The 25,335-nt window shown below is 36.4% G+C and overlaps 1 protein-coding gene and 1 pseudogene across 3 annotated transcripts in view; one reads left to right on the plus strand and one right to left on the minus strand.

The window, feature by feature from the left end:
• The window catches only part of DIP2B (disco interacting protein 2 homolog B), a 183,701-nt gene that overhangs the window by 102,471 nt on the left and 55,895 nt on the right, over window positions 1-25,335 (minus strand). The window lies entirely within an intron of this gene.
• On the plus strand, window positions 24,124-24,239 carry LOC120618666 (uncharacterized; annotated as a pseudogene).

A 25,335-nucleotide genomic window follows, 5' to 3' on the forward strand; every position in this document is an offset into this window, starting at 1 on the left:
ATTTTTTTTTAATTTTTAATTTTTTTATTTTCTTATTTTCCCTCTCCCTGCTCCCCTATCTATTTTTCTTGCTATATCTGAACTGAAAGCGGCCAAGAGGAATCCAAAGAATTAAAAACTTTGAATTATTTTTAAAACTCACTATCGCTTCTTTCTACACATAGGTAGAACGAATCTTATGTTGAAAGGAGGGTGAAAAGATACAAGATTTTTATAGCTTAGCCAGAAATAAACCTCTGTTAAAATATTTCAGTCTACTGAAAGACAATGAGAATTTTTATTTTACCTAATTTTTCTTTTGAGGGGAAAAAAATCCATAGTTCTATTTAAAAGTCTTCAAACGGCAGCCTTAAAAGATACAGTTTCTTTTCTTTTAACTCAAACTTGCTAATCTTACAGAAATTTGCAAGGAAATTAACTTCAGGACTTTCGAATATCCATTCTCAGTAGATATCCTCTCACCTCATTTAAAACAATAACTAGACATTTTCCACATCAAGAACTTGAGAAAAAGCCCAGATCCCTTTCTCCCAAAACTCAAATCACAGAATTGTTTTGGCTGCACAGTTCTGTTTTCTAGGTCAAATATATATGACTTCTTACAGATGGTATTTCACCTAAGGCACCGAGCAAGTTCAAACAAACAAAAAGCAACAGAGGAAAACATTTGAAACGCACTGAGAAACTGAGCTCTAAATCTGACTACATCATCAGGCAGCTGGCTAAATTAATCCATCTAATGCAAAAGGTATGTACATTTGTCTATTAGAAAAATTATGTCTGCAAATAAGATATTTGCTATACAAATGACCTGAATGTTTAGTTTAAACAGAGCAAGAGGATCCCTGGGATGGTTCGGTTGTAGAAAAAGCAAGGGTTCTAGCCTGAGGCAGACCTAGATTTGTACCCTGAGTCTGCCATTTACTGGCTCTTTGACAAGTTACTGAACAACTCTCTCTCAGTTTCATAATAGGTAAAACTGGAATAACTCCTACCCTGAGTGCTTATGAGTCTTGAGTGAGGGAATCAATGCAAAAGTCCCTGGCACATCGCACACATTCAACTACTTCTATTTGACACCACCTCAGCCCCAGCCCTACTTTTAAGTCCAAACGATAACTTTATCCTTAAAAGAGTTATTTAAGAAAATTCTGAGTTGGTAGGTTCTCATTTTTTAAAAAAAGAGGAGAGAACGCATTAAGTATCTCTAAAGTCACATTATGGTATTAGATCCTCAGCAGTAAGAGTCAATATTAGTTGTGCTAGTACCTTTGGGTGCTAAAGTCTAAAAGAAGGAAAACACATCAAAGAGGAGGTACAAATATCTAAACCGGAAATGAATAGAGATTAGTTTAAATGAATATAAGTAAATGTATGCAAATAAAATAGTGCTATTATGCACAAAACAAGATTACACACATCTAACTATGGATATTATGATTTCAATTTAGGGCTAAAATTGCAAATACTCATGGGAAAACTCTCACCAAAAAAAAAAAGAAAAGAAAGAAAGAAAAAAAAAGCCAGGAAAAAAAGGCACTTTTCTTTATGGCTTCTTCTTCTACCTACTTTTTATCTTTAATTTTCCTCAAAAAATTAGAAAACTGTTTCTTGTAAGAACGGCTAGGTATATTCAATTATTCTGCCTTTATTCTGGCATCCATTAGAATAATTTTTTTAAACTAGGCAGTAAGTAATAACATTCATACCAATCATGGAATCTGAATTAAATAGTACATGTGCTAGGCATTCTTTATCAACGGTGTAGATAAAATTAACAACAGATCAAAAATCTAAGCCTGTCCTCTTGCAAGTACAGAAATAAAGTGAAATTTTTTAAACAGATAAAGATTTTTGTTGGCAGCTGATTCATACTGCTCTGGAAACAAAAGATGCACTGGGTAAAACATAAGTAGAGAGAATATTGTCACTGCTACAGTATGTGAATCACAAAATAAGCAGCTTATTTAGGTCAGAGTGGAAAGGGCCTTTCCAAGGAGACAGAAAACAGATTATCTTTTTTAGTTTGGCACAGATCTATAATCTCTGATTCCAGGTGTCAGGACATATATTTTCCCCTCCCTGCTCCAAACTAGTTCTCTGGTCCTAAGCAAGCCATTATACCTCTCTGGGCCTCAGTTTCCTCATCTACAGGAATAAAGGTCAAATGAGCTCTAAGGCTGCTTTTGGTCCATGTTAGATGAATGTCACTTACCTGGCACTGTTATGTGCGGTAAATCAAAACCAAGGGAAGATACCCAGCAGTCAATAGATAAACTCCTGGACAGATATATAGATACTTCGCCTTCAGTGTAGGAGGTGTTAACTGAAGGTTTGGATGTAAATGATATCATTAGAAGAAATGCTGGGTGAGAAGAGAAGACCAGTAAAGGAATCCTGGAGAAAACTAAAATTTAAAGATTAGATAGAGAAAAAAGATAAAAGAAGTTGAAATACAGCAGGGGACCAGGAAAAAATAAGGGGGAATGACAGAGGAGGTAGTGGGAAAGAGAAAAGGAGAAGATGAATAATGTATACTGTCACAAATGTAAAATACGGATTGAAAAATACTTGTTGGGTTTGGCAGTTATATAACTAGTGGCCCAGTTAAGAACAGTTAAGAAACAGAAAAGGAAGAAGACAGATTTAGAGTACTGAAGAATGGAAAAGAGGTGAAATGAGAGTAACAGATTTTTTTCTTTCAATATTTGTTATAAATTGAACAAGACATGAAGCAATATCTATAGAAGTCTACATAGTCAAGGAGAGTCTTGTTTCTTAAAGATGAACAAGTTTATATGTTATGCAGAAAGAACTACTAAAAAGAAGTTGAAACACTGATTCAACAAACAAAAACTAAGAAATTCCTACCTACGAAGCACTACTTTAGAGATCTAGAACAGAAGATGAACATGGTCCCAAAATTTATAGTCGTGCTCATGGAGTTTATATTTATAGTCTCTTCCAGCATAGAGAGACATCCAAAAATAATGATATAGTTAATGACTTAATTACAAGTCTGATAAGGGCTACACAAAGTTGTCCAGGGGGCTGAGAGAGCTCTGACAGAGACTTCAGCAGGAGCACTGCTCAGCGCAAATCTGCAGGCAGGTTCAAACCCCAGACATGACCTAGTCTGGGCAGCTGGGAAAGGATGCTCTGAGGAAGTGATATTTAAGCTGAGTCCTAAAAAAATGTTAAAAATTGGAGGGGTAGGGGACTATGGGCCTGCAGTGGTATATATCCCCTGTGAAGACTTTGAGTAGGATGAGTCTGGGCTGGAGCACAGTTGAAAGGCAGTGTTGCAAGTGGAGTAAGATAAGGCTGAGGAGGTGGCAGGAGCCCAGATCCCAAAGGGCCCATTTGAAAAAATTGAGATTCTACTATAAATGAGAGAAAAGGCCAGGGCTTTAAGCAGGAGAGTAACATAACCAAAAATAGCAAAGGAACAAGGTAACTGATAAAGATTGAAGTTCCTGAAAAGATGAGAGGAGATCAAGAGCTGGGGGCATGGATTACCTCATAGGATTAGTTCCAGGGCCTCCCAACCAACAATGGGAATGCATTGTGTCCTCGATCTGTGAGTGCTTTGTGGGTGTGGAAAGGTTTACCCTCAGCCCTTGGGGCAGCCTGGCAAAGCTTAGAGGAGCTGGAAAGCCTGGGGCAGTCATCTCAAGTAGACAAAGAGCCTTTTTATCCCACTGTATTGAACAAATATTATCCTTTTCTGTTTGTCAAGATGTAGAAAAGGTTGGAAGCATTGTAGGACTAATTGATACCTTTTTCCTCTAAGAAAGGAGACAAAGATAGACAAGTATGTACTGATATTGGGGAGCACGGGGAGCGGGGGTGCAAGGGGCAGGGCTCTCATCTGAGGACCTCTTAATTTCTGCATGTAAAAGTCAGAGTAAAGATTTTTTGGTCTATTTTCCCCTCTAACATTCATTTAGTCCTTATCTCATGCCAGGTACCATTCATCTAAAGCATTCACATTTATTAGCTCATTTAATCTTCAAAACAATCCCATGGGATGGTATTATTATTGGTCCTAGTTTTCAGGTGACAAAGTAAGGCACAGGGAGAATAAGTAACCTGCATAAGGACACAACATTTGTGGGAGAAACAGCTTCAAACCAGACAGTCTGGCTCCAGGATCCAAGGTCTTAACTACTACTCAAAGCTGCCTCTCTACTGCTCCTTGCTGAGAGGGAATGAAGAGCTGGAAGAGAGGGTTTTAACAGAGATACTGAGCACCACTGGGGAGATTGGAGGCCTATGCTCTAAAGTTGCCATAGACTGTATTCCACCTCTGCCAGGTGTTAGCCAGTAGTGTCTGAAAAAGTTTCTCTCTCTAAACCTCAATTTCCTCAATTGTAAAACAAAGATAACATACATGTTATGTGGATTAAAGAGATAATATATGCAAAGGTCTTAGTGCCTAGCAGAGTAAGCACTCGATGACAGCTGCTACTCTAATGGCAGTGGGAGTTAACAAAAGAAATGCAGAGTGTGTCACGTACTGCAGAGGGTCCAGGGAAACAGGAAAACAGAACTTTTAGTGGCACTAATTTCCAGTTTTGTGATTTTTCTCCAGCAGTCCCTGGGAAAAGGGTGTAAATAATTTATAGCAGGGGTTTAATAGGAAAGGAGGATGGAAAGGAGGATGATGGGATCCAGGTCAGCAAGTACTTATTGATTAATAATCAATCAATCGATAAGAAACACTTGTGGAATAATGATTTGCAGTACTATTAACCTAACATAACTTTTTGTAACTTTTTAAAATTTCTATGAGAAATACACTCAGGATTCATTTTGGAATGGCAGAATATATCACCATTTGGAAGAAATAACAGGATTCCAAGACGAGAGAGAACCGAAAGAATCAGGAAAGGGAAATCAGGAAAATATATAAAACTTTCCTCCTAGGTTAATTCTCCTCTTCTACTTCTCATATCTGCTCTTCTTTTCTCACTTTGAACCCATTAAAGATCCAAAAAAAAAACCTGTTAAAAACAAAAGCCATGAAAAAGTGATAAAGAATAGAAGGCCGAATATTAATTTATGTTTTAGAGGAAACACTAAAAACTGAAATATTCTTTGGCATTTCCTCCTAAAGGCCTCAGGGGGTGGGCAGAGGCTATAAATGAAAAGAGTATGGCTGGTACAAGAAATAGCTCTGGGAGATCCGGTGATGGAAGTTGAGGGGGGAATCAGGTCTGTGAAAGAGCGAATGAAGGGATGGGATTACTAGGGGAAGAGGCAGAGGGAGGAAGAGGGGGTGGAAGAGAATGAAACCATCAGCAGCAGTGGTGGGGAGGAAAAGGGAGTTCCTAAACCCAAGAGGAGCTACAACTTTTGCTCTGGCTGAGGTAGTATGGTTTGGCTCTTTCTCTAATGTGTGTGCCTATTGTTCCCCTAGAGATATTTAAATCTCCAACATCATTACCAAAAGATCTACTTTCCTGCAGTTTCACTTGGAAGAAATAAACAACAACAAATTCCTCCTAAAATAGCAAAGACAACAATGCAAGGAATAATACTTCAGAGGTTGAACAGATATTTCCTGTACTTCATTCAATGTACTAATCACAATCAAAGTTAGGAATTAGAAGGAAAAAAAAACCACTACTGCCACTTACCCTCAATAACAATGAAAAACCCAGTACACCATTCTTTTCCTCTCCTCACCTCTCAAACAACAAGAAAAAAACAAAACAAAACACTGCCACGTATCTAAGGATAACATTACATAAAAAATAACAAACTTTGTGTGCTGTCAATGTATGGAAATGTGAATAAGTAGAATACACATTCCTCATAATGGCAGTAGTGGTAATAATAAGAAAAGTCATTATTTCAGAAGAAAAGCTAGAAATAATCAAATGTTAGATATGTTCAACTATGTTTAGCTGTTATAGCTATAGACTTAAAATTTTGAAAAACTTTATTAAAATTCTTGCGTTAAAAATAGTTTGACAATTTGAAACTATTTCCTTATTCCCTTTTCCATTTCAAACAGGTGTTTCTGTAACGCAGTTTTTTTCAGAATAAAGGTTTTAAAGAATGTAATTATAATGCTTTAACAGAACATGAAAGATGAGGAAACATCATTACAAAAGCCAAGCATAAATAGTTTGTGTGCTAAGGGTTTTAAGGAGAAACAAGTGCCCCCATCATCTCTTCTTTTGTTTTCCATAAAAAAATCTTAAGCTGGGCAAAACAATCACTCAAGATAAAGAAAGACCACATTTCCCAGTCCCCACACAGCTAGGTGTGGTCAAATAACTAAGTACTGGCCAATGTGGTCTCAACAGAAAGAATGTGCGTAACTTCCAGGTCCTGCTCTTAAAGGAAAAGGGCACGTTCCCCTCTTTTTCTCCTGCCTGATAACTGAAATAGGATTGTCGTAATCAGCCATCTTGGACCATGGGTGACAGACAGCCAGATGCAAAGACAGTGAATGAATACGACAAAAAGAGCCTGAAGCTCAAAGACCTCATGAAGCAGAGTTGCCATACTAATGCAGGCTATTAAATGACATAGAAATCACCTTCCATCTTGTTTAGTATCTGTTATTTGGGATCTGTTACATATATAGTAAAACCCACAATCCAAAAAATACATAGTAAATGAGATGCTTTCCAGTCAGTGGCACCAAAACTGCTGTATTTGGTGTCCCCTCCAGAACCACAAACCATGGTACTAAAACTTTTAAAAGCTAATTTAACTGTTACATAGGTGAGATATACCCTTATAAACTTTTTACTGTTAATCCTCTTTATAAATCTTTTTTCACAACCAGTCTTACATCAATGAAATTTTGATCTAGGCTGAATTCTTATAAAGCAAATCTGGCTTACTTATTTGAAATCAGACTATTTCAAAGCAACTCTTAAAACTCATATAAAATTATCAAAGTACACACACTAAGACCCTTGAGCTGGATTCATGAATACACTGTACTAGTGTTAACAATTCTGATAGATGCTGTTTGCATGAAAGATTTTAGCACAATCAAAATGGCATTTCTACATTGTACTTGTGTTTATTTTTATTCTTGAAGTTAAAACAGCAACCATTTGATATGCTATGAGTTCCATCATCAAAATATTATCTAAATAAACTATTGGTTATATTGGTTAAAAATAGACTTGTGAACATAAATTCCAATTACTAATTTGCCAATCGTTGAAGGAATACAGCCTGGAAATAAGCAAGCTGTGTGAGAAATGATGTTTTTCCTCTGTTTTCAGACTAAAAGCTTGCTGTACCAGAGCCATTAGTAATTCCAGGAAATTCTACAAGCTTCAACCAAAGCAATTCTGCTTTTACTGGTTATACTCAATCATGCTTCAGTATAAGGCTCTGCTTGGACAAAAACCTTCACTTTACCCAAAAGACTTTAAAACTACTGAATATATAGCTAATAGGCACAGAGAAATGGCCTTTTTCTGTAGTAGAGAAGAAATACCATCAAGAAAAAGAAAGAGATATATCAGTGGAAAGACCCGATTTGGTAAAAGAAGTAAGATTATCATTAAAAAAAATTTTTAATGTTGAAAATTTTCTGGATCTTCCATTTCTCTGTGATGCTCTGAAAATCAGACACATCTATATTGTAAGCCTGACTCACCACTTCTCAGCTTTATCTCTTTGGACAAGTTATTCAAGGATTCTGAGTTCTTGTTTTTTCCATCTGTAAAATGAGGAAACCCGTTCTTGTCTCACAGGATGAAGTGAGATAATGTACTCAAGGCTCCCAGCAGAGTGCTTAGTCCACAATGGACACTCAAAAAATGTTAATTCTTCTCTCTATCCACTCTGCCCCTACCACAAATCACCAAAATCTCAGAACAAATTACAAATGAAAAGGTTCTCATGTGGCTTGCATTCCTTTTTGCAATGGGTGATATTTATGTTGGAGATCAACTAAAATCACTTCTTTGGATGAAAATATACATTCACACAAAAATTTATACATGTATGTTTACATTAGTGTTATACATAACCAAAGAGTAGAAACAACCCAAATATCCATCAACTGCCAAATGGATAAACAAAATGTGGTATATCCAAACAAGGGAATATTATGCAGCAATAATAAGAAATGAAGTGCTCATACATGCTACAACATGGATGAACCATGAAAACATACTAAGAAGCCAGTCACAAAAGACATTTATATGAAACATCCAGAACAGGCAAATCCATAGAGACAAAAAATAGATTAGCTGTTGCTGGCACACCGGGGCGGGGGGTTGGGAGAGAGATGGGAAATGGCTGCTAATGGGTGCAGGGTTTCTTTTGGTGGTAATGAAAATATTCTAAAATTAGATTGTGATGATGGTTGCACAACACTGTGAACTTGCTAAAAAACATTAAGTTGCTTACTTTAAATGGGTAAATTGTATGGCACGTGAAATATATCTCAATGGGGCTTAGGAAAAAATCTCACTATCTAAAGCTCAATAAATCAGATCACAACTATTCAAAATATACTGTCACCTAGAAAATAAACTGCATTGGTGAGTATGTGTATATACACTTCTAAGTCACTTATAAGAATCTTTAGCAGGTTATCTCATGTTTATTTCTTTCTACTCATTACATACAAGGGATGTCTTATCTCTTGTACATTTAAAACAATAGCAACTATGTATCATACTTGAGAGAACTGAGAAGAGCCACAAAATTATCTGTAGCGCTTAAATCTCTGTGGAACTCTAATTGATATATAGTCTTTCTAAACACATAGAATTTTTATAAAAATTGACCACTATTAGACCATAAATCAAATTATAAAAATTTCAAAGAACTGGTTATCATACAGACTATTTCATCTGTCAACACTGTAATCAAGTTATAAATCAATAAAGATAAGTTTTTTAAAGGCCAATGATAAAAAACTGTCTACTACTGTGCCGTTTACTTGTATTATATACTGCGTATGTAATACATGTATCCTGCCACTTAATAATGTTAGTGCATAAGGAAATGGGACGAGCTTGGGAGCATATGTGCATACTGCCAAAAGATTTCCTTGTTATATTTAATACACGTTTCTCAAAAAGTGTATACAATCGATCATATTTAGGAGCATGAAGGATTTTGCTATTTAAAGAATTCATGGAGTAAATCTTTTTGTACTATAAATAATTTTTGCCTACCTCAGTTAATTCTTTCAAAAGCTTATTCTGTATTTAGCAGAGTATTCAGTGTACTATCACTATGTGGGAGAATACAATACAGCAGGAGCTTGCACAAGATGCAAAACAATGAAGAGAAAGGAATGTGGTGCTCTGGTCAGTGCCAAGGTCGACATTTCCCCAAAATGTTCTTCTAATTCAGCAAGCCAAGACTTGGAAGCAGTCCACGGCTTTATCATCATTGTGGATTTATCCTTGAGCAGTTCCTGAGAAAAGATCTCCATTGGGTCCTATCCCAGGAGAAAAATGGGACCAGGCTCAATCACCTGAGGCGACCAAGTAGCTTAAAAATCTTAAAGACAGCCAATAATCTTCTTCATCATTAAAACACTACACCAAGTCATAGCTCTCCCCTCTTCTTTCTCCACTAAATGTGACTGAATGACTTGACTCTTTCTTATAAGACCCAATTCCCAACTACTTTACTTGCTTTTTATTAGACTAGGCAGTCGTCAAATGAAGACATGTGTCCATTTCTTCTTTCACTGAGATATTCTCTTTTCCCATTCTCCCTACTCTGTCCAGTCCTCTTTTTAGATCTGGACATATCAGAGGCAACACTATATTCTTTGCTAACTTATAAAAAGGCATGATCTTGACTATTTTTCTCTTTAAATCAGCATCACTTGATTAAATATTGAATTTTAAACAAATAGCAATTATATTGCTGAAATCTATTTTATATTAAATTATATGAACTTTGGTACTACCAGATCATTTTTGAGTATACAAAGTCCTGCTCTATTTCTGCCTCTTTTCTACTAACAGATTCCTAAGAGAAAAAGGTGGAAACTACTTCAGTAAATTAATATACAAGCTTGAAGTTTGAAGTATATGAACCTGCTTAAGGTTGACAGAGGGATTTCCAGAACCCCAAGAGCTTCTTTGTGATCTAGCCCTCAGTGGCTAATAACAAGAATGAGAGAATATTTGCTCTGGTCACAGGATTCAAATGTTGAGTTCTATAACAGGAACAATAACTATAGCAATCCAAGACAGGACAGAGCAGAAAACACAGGGGTGAAGATGGTGCCTCGCACCAAAATTATATACAAACAGATTTGGTTCTTTAGAAACTGGGCATGAGACAAGGTAAGAATTAAGTGCTAGAATAAAAATAACAGGTTAAATATAAAGCGCGATATAGCAAGAATGCATAGAAACATTACAAAGGCCAAGAAAAAAAGCCTACTATGAGGCAATGTGACACTCCGGTTAGTGCCCCATATCTGGAGCCAGATGCTTGGGTTCAAGTCCTGGCTCTGCCACTTACTAACAACAGCTTCCAGAGACAAGAGAAGTGTTCACTGAACTGGCTAAGATGTAAATACCAAATACATAAAATATTTTATATAAAATATAAAAGCAAACATACTTTAAGTTAAAAGGCTCTCTTGGGTCAGCCTGTTCCAAACATTTTGTCTGTCCACTTATATAAATATACATAGGCATACACCAACACATGTGTCATTAATCCCTCATTCAGCCAATGGTGATTCCTGTGAAGAGTCAGGTACTGGTCTAGGCACTTGAGGTGTGCCAAAACAGACAAAGATTCCCTTGTGGAGCTTATATTTGAGGGAAGTAACAGATAACAAACTATAAACATTATAGCTAGGTGAATTATATAGAATGGTAGAAGGCTGGAAATGCTACAGAAAAAGAGAAAAAAAAAAAGAAAGAAAAAGGAGAGCAGAGTACGGGGGATTCAGATGAGGAAGGCGGGCTGTAATACTAGCGAGGGCAATCAAGCAGAACTCATTTGAGAATGTGAGAGTTGAACAAAACCTAAAGAAGAAGTTAGCCACGCAGACAGACATCTTGGGAAGAACCTTCTGATAGTAATCTTCCAGGAAGAGGAAACAGTTATGCAAATCAATGAATTGAGAAATTTAAAGATGTTTTAAGCCTTAACTCTAGAAGCAAATATCAGGCTTCTCCCAAACACTCACTCATCTTTGGAAAATAATTTTCCGAGGTAGTTAAAAAATAAAAGAAATGCCTGGATTTTACAGAAACATATTTTTCAAAGCAAGTCACAGATTTAAAAACTAATCAATTAAAATGGTTATCTAAACAGATAGGTGAATGTCTTCTTGAACTATTCATTGGGAGTAAAGAAGTGAACCGTTGGGCAGCTAATGCCAGGCCAGGATCCCATTGCCCAGCCTGGCCACTCCTCTGTCAGGCCTGTCCCAAACTGTGCTTTAGGAAGTAGATTTTCACCTCACTGCTATCGGGCTGCTCCCCCACACAGGAAGCACATCTGGTTTGGGACTGGCAACAAGGAGATTTGTTTTCTCATTTGTGAAGTGTTATTTAACACCCACTACACAATGGCTTTTCTGCACAAAATAACAATTAACTTATTTTAGTATTAATACTGATAATAATTAAAACAGTAAATTCTAAGTAAATATTTTGTCCTCATCACATACTAACTAGAAAGGGCCAAAGAGTGGTTTTAGAAATCATTTGAAATGTCCGAAGATGTCTAAAATAACTGTCCTGGACATATGTACAAAGCCGAAGGAGATGTGCTTACTTGTCTCCTCTCCTGAGTGAGTAAATGTTAATAACGAACCATCATGAAAATAGCTCTTTCTGGTTCTATAAACTGACACCTTCTCCCAGCCATTTGAGGTGGCTTGCTAATTAAAAACAAAGGTTCCCAATACTTCAATTTTTTTTCCTGTTCAGTAGAGCTGCAGGAAATGGAAGCAGTTGAATGTGAATGTAAATACGGATGTCCTTACAGAACTGCTGTCATAAATTACACAATCAGGAAAAGAGCAAAACAATACAAAAGATCATAATCTCAAAATCTCCTATTACCATCACAGAAAACAGGTAATTTTTATAGAAATGGTGTGGATGATAACAGTTAAACTAATAAATAACAACCAGAGACTCCAATCTCTCTAGACAAAGGGTATAATTACACCCTGTCAAGCTTTCTGTTATAGTATATGGATAGCTAGTTAATATGAAGAAATAATGAAATCAGAATACCCCTCAACAACTGTGCAGTGTTCAAGAGACTTTAAAATGTTTATATGTTTTGACTCAATACATCTTCTAGGAATCTGCCCAAAAGAAAGACAAGAATTTGTCCATTCGATGTTATTTTTATAGTGACAAACTGAAAAATCTAAATGTTCATTTCAACAACCAGGAACAGTTTTAAAAAATTAGTTTGGAATATTACATGTCTAGCAAAAAGGATATCTAGCAAAAAGAAAATCATTTCCAGCCCTCTGTAGTGCCCTCATCTGTATGTATGAATATCCAACTTACCTTCCTCACAGTGTATGTGTGTATGAAAGTGAGAGCACACACAAGCACGCGCAAAGTAGTAAATCTGAAAACCTTTTGAAAGATGTTAGTAAAGGATCATCATCAAAGTTGTATTTAAAGGAAAGAACAAAAAAGAGAAAGGAGGTATTTTTTATTCTCACTAGATAAAGGAGAAAATGAAACCAGACTGCTTTGTAAAATTATCCATTTATGACCAGAGACATAAAGCAATGGCATTCATGAAGAATCTGGAGTTGTACAAGAATACATTTTAAAGCAATGTGAGAAGCAGTAAAATAACACGTTCCAAAAGTCTCTAAGGAGAGAAAGATGGGGCAGGGAGGGCAATGGAGGAGAAAGTAATGTGTGTGAAGAACGGGATGCAGGTCAACAAAAGGACTTATGTTAAGGTTCTCCCAACGGGTATAAATCCAGGATTAAGACTACTTAACAAAATTATATTCAAGAAGAGCACATCTTGTGATGCAGTTTACAGCCACGTTCCCAAGACACAATTATTATTATTACCTTAATTAAGTGGACTACCCAGCTTTTATAAATCATCAAGATTCCTAGTTTGTCCTTCCTTTAAAGAAAAACGAGAAAGTCTTCACTCATTAATGCAGAAACAGGTAGGTGTGGATGACTTGATGATATTAGAGAAAGGAAAATAAATGAAACACATATTTAGAAATTACTGGAGTTATTTCTGAATCTGATACCAGTCAGTCACATGGCTACTTTGGACCCAACCTGACGGAATTAAGTGTGACCACGAGTTCTGCAAGAGTGCTCACTTCGTGACAGTAGGAAGTAGAAAAATATACTTGCCAATGTGATAAAGGAAACTCTGAGAGGCTTAAAACAACTAAGCCAGTGAGTAAAACCATCAAAATAACTTTGTTCAGTGTGCAACCTTCTCCTTTAAATGTGAGCATTCATTGTGAATAACGTATACTTTATATCCACAAAGAAGATTGAAAAAAAATTTAAAGAAAAGATCTAAAATACCATTCAAGCACCCTATTGTTTCAACTAAACAGGAGTCTGCATTCATTATATACATGCCACTCTCTGTCATCTGTGACCAAGTCCAGGACGGCACAGGAAAGGTCTAAGAGCCCCCTCAGCGGCTCCCAGTGTGAGTTCTCATGACACTCCCTCCTCTCAAACTCCCTCAGACATCACCCATCCCAATACCACCCAGAGACTCAAAGAAGTGATGCTCATTTTTTAATAACCCTCCTCCATGCAAAGATGACCAAGGCACTACCTAATACTGTTAATTAAGATAACATTCTCACTTTTAACCTTTTCCCTCTCTAGAGTAACCAAAATAGTGAAGTAGTTGCTGTCTGCAAACTCTATGAACACAATGGATAAATTCAGAAAATCATTTATATAAATACCATAATGCTGACAAAGAATCCAAACATTTCAAAATAATAAATAAGATGCCAGATTTTCAAACACTATTGTGTAAATTATTTTTACAGTGATTTAAGAAGTTACGTTGTCAAATAAGTAATGGATTTCCCATTCCAATATGCATTATGCAGCCCCTAAAAAGATGAAGTAAATCTATATATGTTGATATAGAAAGTTCTCTAATATATACTAAATGGAAAACAAAGTGCATAAGAGTTTTTGTAATGGAGCCCCTCCTTATAAAAAACGTATCTCTGCATGTATATGCTAGTTTTGTCTAAAGAGCAAGTTAATGGAATGATTCACAAAAGACTGGAGAAATATATGAATTTTAAACTACCTACATAACAAAAAATTTTTTAAAGAGATTAGTGGAATTTTAACTGGTCCTATATATATATGACTACATTAAAGTAAATATTACTTATTCTAACACAAAAAAGTAAAAATAACCAAGTTTCAAAGAAATAAGAGACAAGTGATAGATATTTTTAAAAACATGCAAATCAGACTTATCTAAATACCCTGGGTTAACGAACTTCTTAGTTACTGAATCCTCAGTCTATTTTAGTTCCAGTTGAAAACTCTCTTTTTTTAGGATCATCCAAACCAGGTCAGCACTCTGAAAGTTTCCTGATCTTGGAAACATGTCAAAGCTCTAAAATTCAACAGCCCCAGACTTGCTATGCATAGTAATGATCGTTCTCCAACTACTCATATACACGGCTTTTGTTAATCTGTTTTCCCACCATGCAAAACAGAGACAATCCAACTCATACAGTTTGAATTTTGTCTCCCAGACCCTCTAACAATTTTTCACTATGTCATTTCTACTTATGATTCTTATTTTATATTTCTAAAACAACTTAATCCCTGTCAAAGGCCTCTTTTTATACGCTAAGCTATACAAAGCAATGATAAATAAGAACGAATGAATTCTTATGTGAACTAAAGTCTTAAAGCCATGAAGCTCAGGTTAGAATATTCTGTGTAAGATGGTAACACCTGTTGACAAAGTGCTATAAAATTATTCAGCTTTACTAAACACTGTAAATTCCTAAAACACAGCAGGAAAGAAACCATGTTCCAGGAGCGGAACTGGAATTATAAGATCACGAAAGCCCAAAGAAATCCTACCTGGGAGAGCAGAATAGAGAAGACTGAGAATAAAGGAGTAGAAGGTAGGAGCCCTTCAATACGTTCCCAGAAGGCCATGCACCAGAGACCACTTATTTTATTCTTTCTCATATATTTTTTGTTTAGTCCATCTGGAGATTTTTCCTGTAAATAAATGGTTACTTTATAATATAAACACATAGCTTTTAGATTAATTCAATTGTTGCAAAGAAAAAATCATACTTGAGCAACATGGATGTAGTACTCTCCTCAATGGCTACAATTAAGTATAATCTTTGTGTACCTGAAGCTTTCTGTTAATCAAACCTTACCTACCGGTTAACTTCTAAATCTAGTCACCAATAAAAAAAGGGACAGGAAACCTACCAGCCTTGTCTACCACTAGCTTACTAACACATATTAGTTGGCGCAGTTTCACTCCCATTAGAGCCAACAGCTGCCAAAGTGATATTTCTTTTAGACCTTGAACCTGAGCTCCATGATCAATTATATGGCCAATTTAACTTATGGCATTATGAAAATAATTTTTTAAACATATCATGTTATTCAAAGTAGAGTTCCTTCTTAATAAGAAGAAAATGTCAAAGTAAACCAAAAGAATTACAATACGGCTAAAAACTGAAAGGTATATCCTGGATTCTGAAAGACAAGCCCTTTAAGAGTTGTCATTCAAGACACACCAGGGGTGACACTGTCATTTTACATTATTAAAATGAACTAAATAATCTTATCTAAAAACCAGTCAGGCAAAATAAGAACAGCAAAACATCTAAACTGATATAATACCAAGAATAAGCAAAATATATTTTATCACATATCAAACTATAAATATCTTTTACTATACATTACATTTGAACTGGGCTAAACTTTTAAATAAATCATTTTAATCTTTCTGTTACCTTTTCCTATTTGACGGTTAATATTGAGCTATAGATGAATAATTTGATCACACTGCTTTGCACTTCACATAAAGCTTTAAACTGATGTAAGTCTTAATCTATATCACATGATGAGGTGATACGTGTACGAAGCTTCACATTAACAAACACTGGCTTTACCTCATAAATTGAAAGGAAATTCTACTAGGTTCTAAATTTGGCTTAAACATCAGTCAAATGAAAAAGGGAAGAGTTTCTTTCTTTCTAGAGGACTCATCAATTAAAAAGTAAACCTAAATTGATTCTCACAAAATCTCTGAGGTAAACATGATCTTTACAGGTGTAAGAATCAGATCAAGAGAAAAGAGCAAAAGATGCCATGGTTCAGATTCAAACTCAGGACGGCATTTAGTTCCATGCTCTAATTACTGAGGCAACAGAGAAGGGTTGGTTGAGCTCCAACACCTCATACTTGAATGAAACAAAGGGGTGTGTTCCCAGCAGGAACTATAGATTTCCCAACAATGCCACATATCATCTCCATTTGTGGCCTTAGGTCTCATATGCAAAATGGGTAAAATCATTTGTACGGTTGGAATGTATCTTTAATGAGTTGCTGCTTTGTGTTTAACGTAAAGTCAACATGTTCCATATTTCTAGAAGACTAAACTCAGGTCTGGTCTTATGCCAGGTCTTTAAGACTACAGCTATACATAAGTTCCTCTTAGTGTATGGGTTTTAATTCCAGCAAGGGTAGAAAACAATGAGGAAAGGTTGTAGAAGTGTAAAAAATGTTCAGATTGAAATTTTTGCTTAGTAAAGAAAAAGAATTAAAACACCTACCAGATAGATAAAGAAAATATCAATAAAAACCAAGAATAACAACTGGACATCAGACTGAACCCTCAGCTTCTTGGCCTTCAAAGTACATGGAGAACTGAGACAAATTATTTAATTCCTACTCTGAAAAGATGGTATACCTAACTTCTACAAAGAGTCCTGGTCCAAAAATAGGCTAAAATTTTATAACATCAAAATTTGATCACTCAAATTTTGACTTTATATTCAAGTTAAAATTCCTGTTTTTAAGAAAATGTTTTCACTGGAAATGATGATCATGAAAGCAAACCTCAAGTAGCAGGTGTTGTAACAAATCAATGATTCATTCCTTGGGCCACAAATATGAACTGAACTCTCGACCATTTCTCCAGGGACGACAACAACAGCATCTTTAAAGAGGGAAGGAAACGCTGTACATGTTATTATTCTGCCTATCTCTTTCACCTCCTTGTTTTCACTAGTTGTGAGGTAGAAGAAAGAAAAGAGGAAGAAAGCAGCATGAGGTTCTTGGAAGACAATCAGCATCTATTTTCACTGTAATATTCAAGTTTCTCCTCTTAACTTCTTCTAATTTTTCTTCCTGATGGTCCTAAATCTTACTTGATTGTTAAAAATTTAGGTAACGTGAGGAATCCTTCCCAGGCCCACAAGAGCCCACAATATCTGGCCCCTGTTTACCCATATCTATGGACCCCATCTCCCACCACCTCTTTCAAACTCACCAACCTCACACTCAAATACACCAACTTTTAGGATCCTTGTACCAATCATTTCCTGTGCCTGAAACACAGTTTCCCTAAACTTTCTTATGAACTAGCTCCCTCTCTTCATTCTAGGTCTCAGATCAAATGTTACCTCTTCAGAAAGGCTCTTCCTGACTACCCTTGAGAAAGCAGCACACTCTAATTCACCACTTTTACCTTATTTTATTGAAAACAGCAAATAACACGACTATGCCTACTACTTGCTAAGGAAAATCATCCATTTTAAGGCAACCAGGAGGAATATCACAGTTTTAAATTAATAAGACACTTTACAATCACTTCATTCAACCAAGTGACTTTAAAGGTGAAGAAATGTAAATTCTGAACATTAAGACATTTTCTGTAATACTTCACTTCACCAGACCCCATCATTCACACTTATAATGGTCTACAGAAACAGGTATAAAATCTAATTGGACGGTATGGGCTATAAACATCAAACCCAGCAGCTGGGTTTAAATGGAATTCTAGTTAGCATCGTCTTGTTATGGGATGCCTATTCTCACACACAGTAGAGGTATATAATCTAGAGGATAGAAAGGTATCTCATTCAGACAGCATTCCCTAAAAAAGGTCTTGATCTTCAGTGAAATGACTATTAAGGAAATAACTACTGTATATCTATTTAAAAATGTACAATGGTGCTTTGAATCTTGTGTAAGTAAAGTACAGTAGAAGTATTAACAAAACAATTTCACCAACATATTATTTCGAGGTTGGTTTTCTTTTTGGGGGTCCAGAGTAACTGAACACTTAAGTCTAGCTTTGCTTTCATCCATCAGTACTCTATAGCTAAAAAAATAAATCCTAAACCTATAGATTACATTTTTATAAAAGGAAATGATCTGCAAGAGACCATTTTCTTTAAAATTTCTTTCCTATACCTAGTTTTCAAACACAACAAGGACAGAGTTTAAAATATAACACTGCTTGTCCTTTTGGTCTCTGGGACAAACCCCAAAACAGAAATGTAGGCAGAACAACTGCAATATCTGACAAAGAAATGGAAAACTTAAAAGAACCAATGGGAAAAGCAGAGGAGAGAAGCACAGGTGGCATGCAAAGTATATGTGGATTTTCAGCTTTCAAAAATGAACTGTAAAAGGTTAAAATATTTTTAGAGTTGTTGCTTCCATATGAGATCTAAAAGCAAAGGAGACACTGAGGAGAGGAAGAAAAAACTGACAATAGACAGACTAGGATTGAATTTACTGCCAGTAAAACAGTACTGGCAAATTCCTAGGCTATCACAATCTGGCATAAGACATTTCTATGCACCTCAATTAAAATGTTAGTTTTATTTTGGACAGAAGCTAACCAACTGTTTCATGAAAAATATTCCCTCCCCATCAAAGACACCTCCAGAACCTCTAATAAGACAGCTATTCAAAAGAATGAGTGGCCAAAAGGTAACTGCATTAATTAGTCATTAAGTAAACATTGTAATAAGGTCCATATAGCAAGTGAAGGATGAAACAAGAGGATGGTCTAAAAGCTGGGCAGAGTCAATAACACAGTATCCATAGAATTTAAGAGGACAAAGGAATAGTAAATCATCATGCTGTACACCCTGAAATAAACGAACAGGAAGAGAAGGGAAAAGGTAAGAGAAGAGACAAAGGGTCCCTGACTTTGTGTCAATCTCCGGTTTTATCTAGAAGTCAACTGGCTTCATATATACTTTAAAAGTGAAGAAAGACACCTGTCTAAAGTACACAGGTGTAAAAATGAAGTGGTTGCATCTGGAAGAGAGAGAAACCTAACGGAAGACCAGCATAAGTTTAATTAATGTATACTACTTGTTTTTATAATGCATTCACCCATGGTTCAAAATCCAAGGATACAAAAAGATATACATACAGTGAAAATATCATTCTCTCTCGTTTTCCAGTCAAGTTCTTTGCAGAGAATTTGCCCAAAGATGCAAGTTTTTAAAAAGCAGTCTCTGCTTTAACTAAACGCACTGACATCACACATATCCATATATTACAACTTTTGTAAGGCACTGACTTCTTGAAGACATTTTTAAAAGTATCAAGAAGTGATAGAGTACATGCTAGACTATGAAATCCAGATTCTAGCCTCAACTCTGTGCAAGTATGGGAAGCACCAAATTCTCCCTTATCTCTTTGGTACCTCTTGAGTCCAGGCCACCATCAGGTCCTGCCTGAACTTGCCTCTGTCCCTCAACATCCTCCAAATATGTAATCCATCCTCTTGCCTCCTCCAAGCCACTGTACTCAGGACTGTAGCTGAAATAATTTTTTAAATGTAAATCTTGTTTTTATGTGACTGTTCAACTCTTCAGAAAAAAATTTTTTTAACCATTTCAGTGAAACCAGAAACAGGGCACATGATCACCCACAGTGAGGCTGGCAGAATCTTTAGAGATCACTTCCTGAGTTGGATCCCCTCATTGAACAGCCCACACTGAAAAGACTGAAACCCACAGAGACAAAGTAAGCAGGCCACATCTAGAATGCAGAGATTCACAGATGATTATGTGGGAACCTAAAAGTTATTCATTCATTAATACTTACTGAAGGCCAGGCTCCATGCTAGGTATCAAGAACTGCAGTAGATAGAGAAAAGATCCCTGACTTCAGAAAGCTTGTATTTCTACATACATTTCTAGAAAAGAAGCAAGTAAATACCCAACATAATGACAAGGCATGCTCCTCTCAGGTCTAGATTACTGTAGTCAACTTCTGGGCAGTCTCTCTGTGTCTTCTCTTGGCCTCTGCACTATTTTCCACATAGCAGACAGAGTGATGCTTTTTAAATGTAAGTTAGATCATGTGTATACCTTGTTCCAAAGCTCTCACACTCAGAATAAAAACCAAACCCCTTACCATGGCTTGTGAGGCCTGAGTGATCTGGCTCTTGTCCCTCTGCCCTTCCCTTCCACACTTACCCAACTCTGGCTCCATGTGTGCTGCTGACCAGTCTTTCAAGGCACCAGCCTGTTCCTCCTCTGAGACTCACTTACTAGTCCCTCTGCATAGAACACTCTTCCCTATGTCTTCACATGATGCTCTCTCTCTTCACTGGAATCCTTGTTGAAAGGTCTCCAACTCTGACCACTGTTTAGGATAGCATTCCTCACTTCACTTCCTTAGCCTGCTCCATCTGTCTACATAGCATAGATCACAGTCAGAATATATTTTTTAAAATTATGGGGGGGAGGGGTTGAGAGGGTATAAGAGAAACTAGATTGGCTATGTGTTGGTAACTGTAGATATTGGGTGATGGGTACATGGATATTCCCTACACTAGTCTCTCTACTCTGGTATGATTCAAAATCCTCATTTAAAAAGGGTAAAAACAATAATAAAAAAAAAAAATTAGAATGCTTTTTTTGGAATCAATATTTATTTCATTCTTCCAATATAAAATAATATTCCAAAGTTTCATAAAAGTGTAGTTTGCTTCTTTAACAACTAATCAGGAAAAGAAGCTATTATCTTTCCAATAAAACTATTTCAAAAGTTGCTACCCTTCCCTCCTGTCTTTTCTCAGGATCAAACCTGCCTCACCAGGCCAAATGTCTTACTGTGAGAGGCCTGCCCAGTGCAGCCTGAGGGGTCACCACTGCCTAACTGGGGGTGTTCAGCTGCAGGTTCACCTGGCTCTCACAGTAAGCTCTGCCTCTATCACTGTTTAAGGCAACGGCCTGGCCTCAAAAGAGGGGGGAAAAAAGTAAAATAAAGTTATCTTTTCTCTCCTTCCTCAACAAATTTGCCATCTCCACAGCTCATGGAATCATTGCAACAAACAAGCTCACCTTCATTAACTTCCCTTTTAGCAAACAAGAAGTAAAGTAAGGACTGCGACCAGAGCACCCCTGACAGCAGGAATGGAGTGGATGCAGCCCTCTGTGCTTTCCAGTGTCCTTGGTGCCTAGTCAGGTTAATTTATACCAGAGGTGGCTTTTAAGGACACTTACCATTATGGTGAATGTGGGTAGCAAATGGATGCTATGGAGGAGAAATCAGCACTGAGTAATTCCTCTTCTGGGATTCAGTACTTCTCTGATTCTACTAGCAATCCTCCTCCATCCCCTCCCCACGTCTCTTATCATCCCTCCCCGCTTCTAAAACCAAATCTGTGGCAAAATGAGATGAACTGGGCACCACTTGGCTGGAAAGAACCAAAATCCTACTGGGCACCACTGCTCTAGTTTTGCCTTGCCAATCTGAGGGCTACCAGACTGGTTTTACTGACAGAACTGGTTTCCCAGGAGAGTGTATATTATCTCTGAAAGCCACAAAGAACATTTTCTCTTCGGAATAGCAGTCTTAAAAGTCCATCAGTTGTTCAGCTTATGAACACATATCTATTTCAGTGATTCCTAAATCTGGTTAATTTTAGGAATTTCTAGAGGAGTTTTTTAAAGACTTGGTTGGGACCCAGAAATCTGTGGTTTCAAAAGTCATCAGGTAGTTGTGCTCACTCAGGTTTAGAAACTAATGATGTAGAACAACCTAAGATACAAACTTAAGTCACAAAATTCAAGAGTGACCTACCTCCAAAATCTTTAGTTATTCTAATATTTGAATGTATTCTAATATATTTGAGTAAAATCATATCTTCTCTAAAGTAAAACCATAATTCTCAATATATGAAATAAAGCTGAATTATTAATTCAGCAAAAAACATTAATAAAGAGCTAACAAATTATAAGGAAGGACTAAAGCAGGGTCGTTAAAGGATGATACTATTGGCATTTTGAGCTAAATAATTCTTTGTTGATAGAGGCTGTCCTATGTGCATTGTAAGATGCTTCTATCATTTGAACACAAATTCTGTGAAAATCTTATAACAACAATATGAGTGATTTTGCTGAAATGAAAACAAGATTTCTGATTTCTATCCACTAGATGCAGGTAGTAATCCCCCAAAACTGTGACAAACAAAAATGTCTCTAGATAATGTCAAATGTCCCGGGAGTGGGGCAAAATCACCCCGGTTAAGAACCATAGACTAAAGGAACTGAGTTAAAAATAGAAGAAAGAAAGGCTAAAGTACACTGGGGGTGACAATACAGAAAATAACATATGGAACACTATTATCAGCTCTTTATATTTACTAAAAACAAACTAAAGGAAACGGATTCAAGTTACAAATGGGAGCATCAAGAGTACCCATAAGAAAAAACCTCTTAACTCCTAACGTTTATTACAGCCAGGAAACTGGAGGCCCTTTCCTGGAGATAATTAGAATGAAATGACTGCGATATGACTCAGAAGGTTTGAAACTAGTGTGTAGGTCTGAGAGACCTATGGAGGACCCGTTTTAGCCTCAGAATCTCTCCCGCCCTGGAGCATGAAAGACTCCTTTTAAAAAAAAAGCTCTTGACTCATAGTTAATGTCTCCCAGGTCCATGTGATGTGACAATTTCTGAAAGCACAGACAGCAAGCCAACAAGGATAGCAGGTTTGTGGCCCTTCCCTATTGCTTTTGTCCCTCAAGGCCAAGGTGAGGCTGTGAACCGGTTTTCTTCTTTGTGCCCAAGGTCATTTCCAGCATTTGGGTAGTGCTCATGCTGAGGCTGCCAGTCATGAGTGGAGATCAGACTCATAATGATATTCAGTCCAGATCAGTGCTCCTATAGGGTCTAACTCGGCAAAAGTATGACAAAGAGAAGAAATTAAAGAACAAAGAAAGAAATAAGTCAACTCAGAAATTAATTTATTGGAAATCAGAAGCTCCATGGGTTCCTCAGGGTTTCCCCAAAAACTTACAGAAGTTCACAAAGTAAAAAATATTTTAATAATGATATTAGACATTATTTGTCTCTTTAACACCATTTCTACTTGAGAGAACAAATGGTGGACAAACTATTGTCATTCAGACTTAAGTACCTGGTAGACATTTTCTTCAAAATGAAAAAAGTGAGCTTGTCACTGGCAGCACTGATGACAATGATAAATTACAGTGAACTGAGAGTGATTTCAAGCAAAAATCTAAATTTTGGAAAATTTGAGCTTGACAGCTTCCCAATATTTAGCATTTTTTCTTGAGATTGGAGGTGATAGTAACAAATAAAATTTTTGACACTGTATAATGAAATGTGTCATAATTTCAAAGATGTGCATAACTCAATGATTCGATATTTTCCAAATAATCAATGTATGGTATTTAAAAAAAAAATCATACATGGGTAACAGATGTATTCTGTTAAGACAGATAAATGGATTTTAATGTAATGGTACAAAAAGTTAATCCATATGGTTTTACAGTCTACATTGTAACCACTTGAATTTGGGTGTAGTATCAAAGAGGAACATCTACAATTATCTGATAAAACTATGAAATTACTCCTGACTTTTCCAACTACTTAGCTATGTGAAGCCAGATTTTCTTCATATACTTTGACCAAAACAATTTATCATAACAGAGTAAATAAATAAAGCAGATATGAGACTCTAGACAGAGTCGCAAAAATGTAAAACAGTGCTTTTCTTATTAAAATTTTTTTCAGGGGGAGGTGATTCCATAGTGTAGCAGTTAGCACATCTGCTTTATACACAGTACTGAGTTTGCGCCCCAGTGGAGCCACGGTCCATAGTCTACGGCCATGCCACCCTGAACAAGCCCGATGTCTGCTCTCGGAAGCTAAGCAGGGTCGGGCCTGGTTAGTACTTGGATGGAAGACCACCTAGGAAGATCAGGTGCTGTAGGCATAAATAATAATCATAAAAGAATAATAAAATTTAAAAAATAAAATTTTTTGTTTTTGAAAATAGTTTTATTTCTCAGAAAATACATTACTTATAATTACATATACTAGATTCATTATTTAAATGAACTAAATATTTTAAAAATATTTCAGCGTTAATTTCTAATATGGTAAAAAATGACATAATCCACATAAACAAAAGCTCTTTGAGTCTCAACAATTTAAGAGTATTAAGTTTGAAAAGCATTGTTGTAGATAAAAAAACAGGTAAAATTTGGGGGTGGGGAACAAAAGGAATCTATGAAGAAATTTAACAAAGAGGAGACAGAGGTAGGTATATTTTTAAATTCTATAGTATGACAGAAAACCAAATTGCGGACCTTCATTTATTACCCAGGAAAGAATACTAAATCAGATGTTTCAGAAAGGCAGTCAGGACTGCCTAAGGACAGACAATTCCCATGATTCTGGTAAATAAACACTTGCTATAATTTCCAAAACAAAGGTTTACTCCTTGGCTGAGCTATGCTATCGTATCCTACCGTGGCACCAACCCATTCTTCATGTAAACCATGTATGGAAGAAGGAGCCATGTGCTAGAAGGGAGAGTTTATTCCTCACTTCTAAAGACTCCTTCCACTAATGGAGGTCCACCAGTTCTAACCTCTCTGGCATTTCTTTGCCACTGAGATGATTCTCTCTTGGGAAGGGAAGCAATTGATCTGATGTGAAAATTTGGGAAATATTAACAGGTCAGCCATGCCCTTCTTCCTCACACAAGCGAGCTGCCAGTAGGAGATGAGATGGGTGGAGGGTTTGTATATCACATATGCCTTCTCCAATCCAGCACTACTGTTGTTACCAGGGCGTAGATCTGCCTAAAGAGATTACATTAGTTCCCCATCTTTCTGCTAGATGGAGTTTCTTAGGTATTTTGATAGTGAGAATATTGTACTTCACATTTGTTTATAACATGAAACAGGCAAGAGATTACCACCATTAAAGATATAATTATAGCTGAAATCAATTTCAAACTCTTTATTCACTTTCAGACTGCAAGATTTTGGAAAAAAACTCCCAAGAACTTTTAATATCATCGA

The sequence above is a fragment of the Pteropus medius genome, unplaced genomic scaffold, assembly GCF_902729225.1.
Source record: "Pteropus medius unplaced genomic scaffold, Ma_sr-lr_union100, whole genome shotgun sequence".
Classification (NCBI taxonomy): Eukaryota; Metazoa; Chordata; class Mammalia; order Chiroptera; family Pteropodidae; genus Pteropus; species Pteropus medius.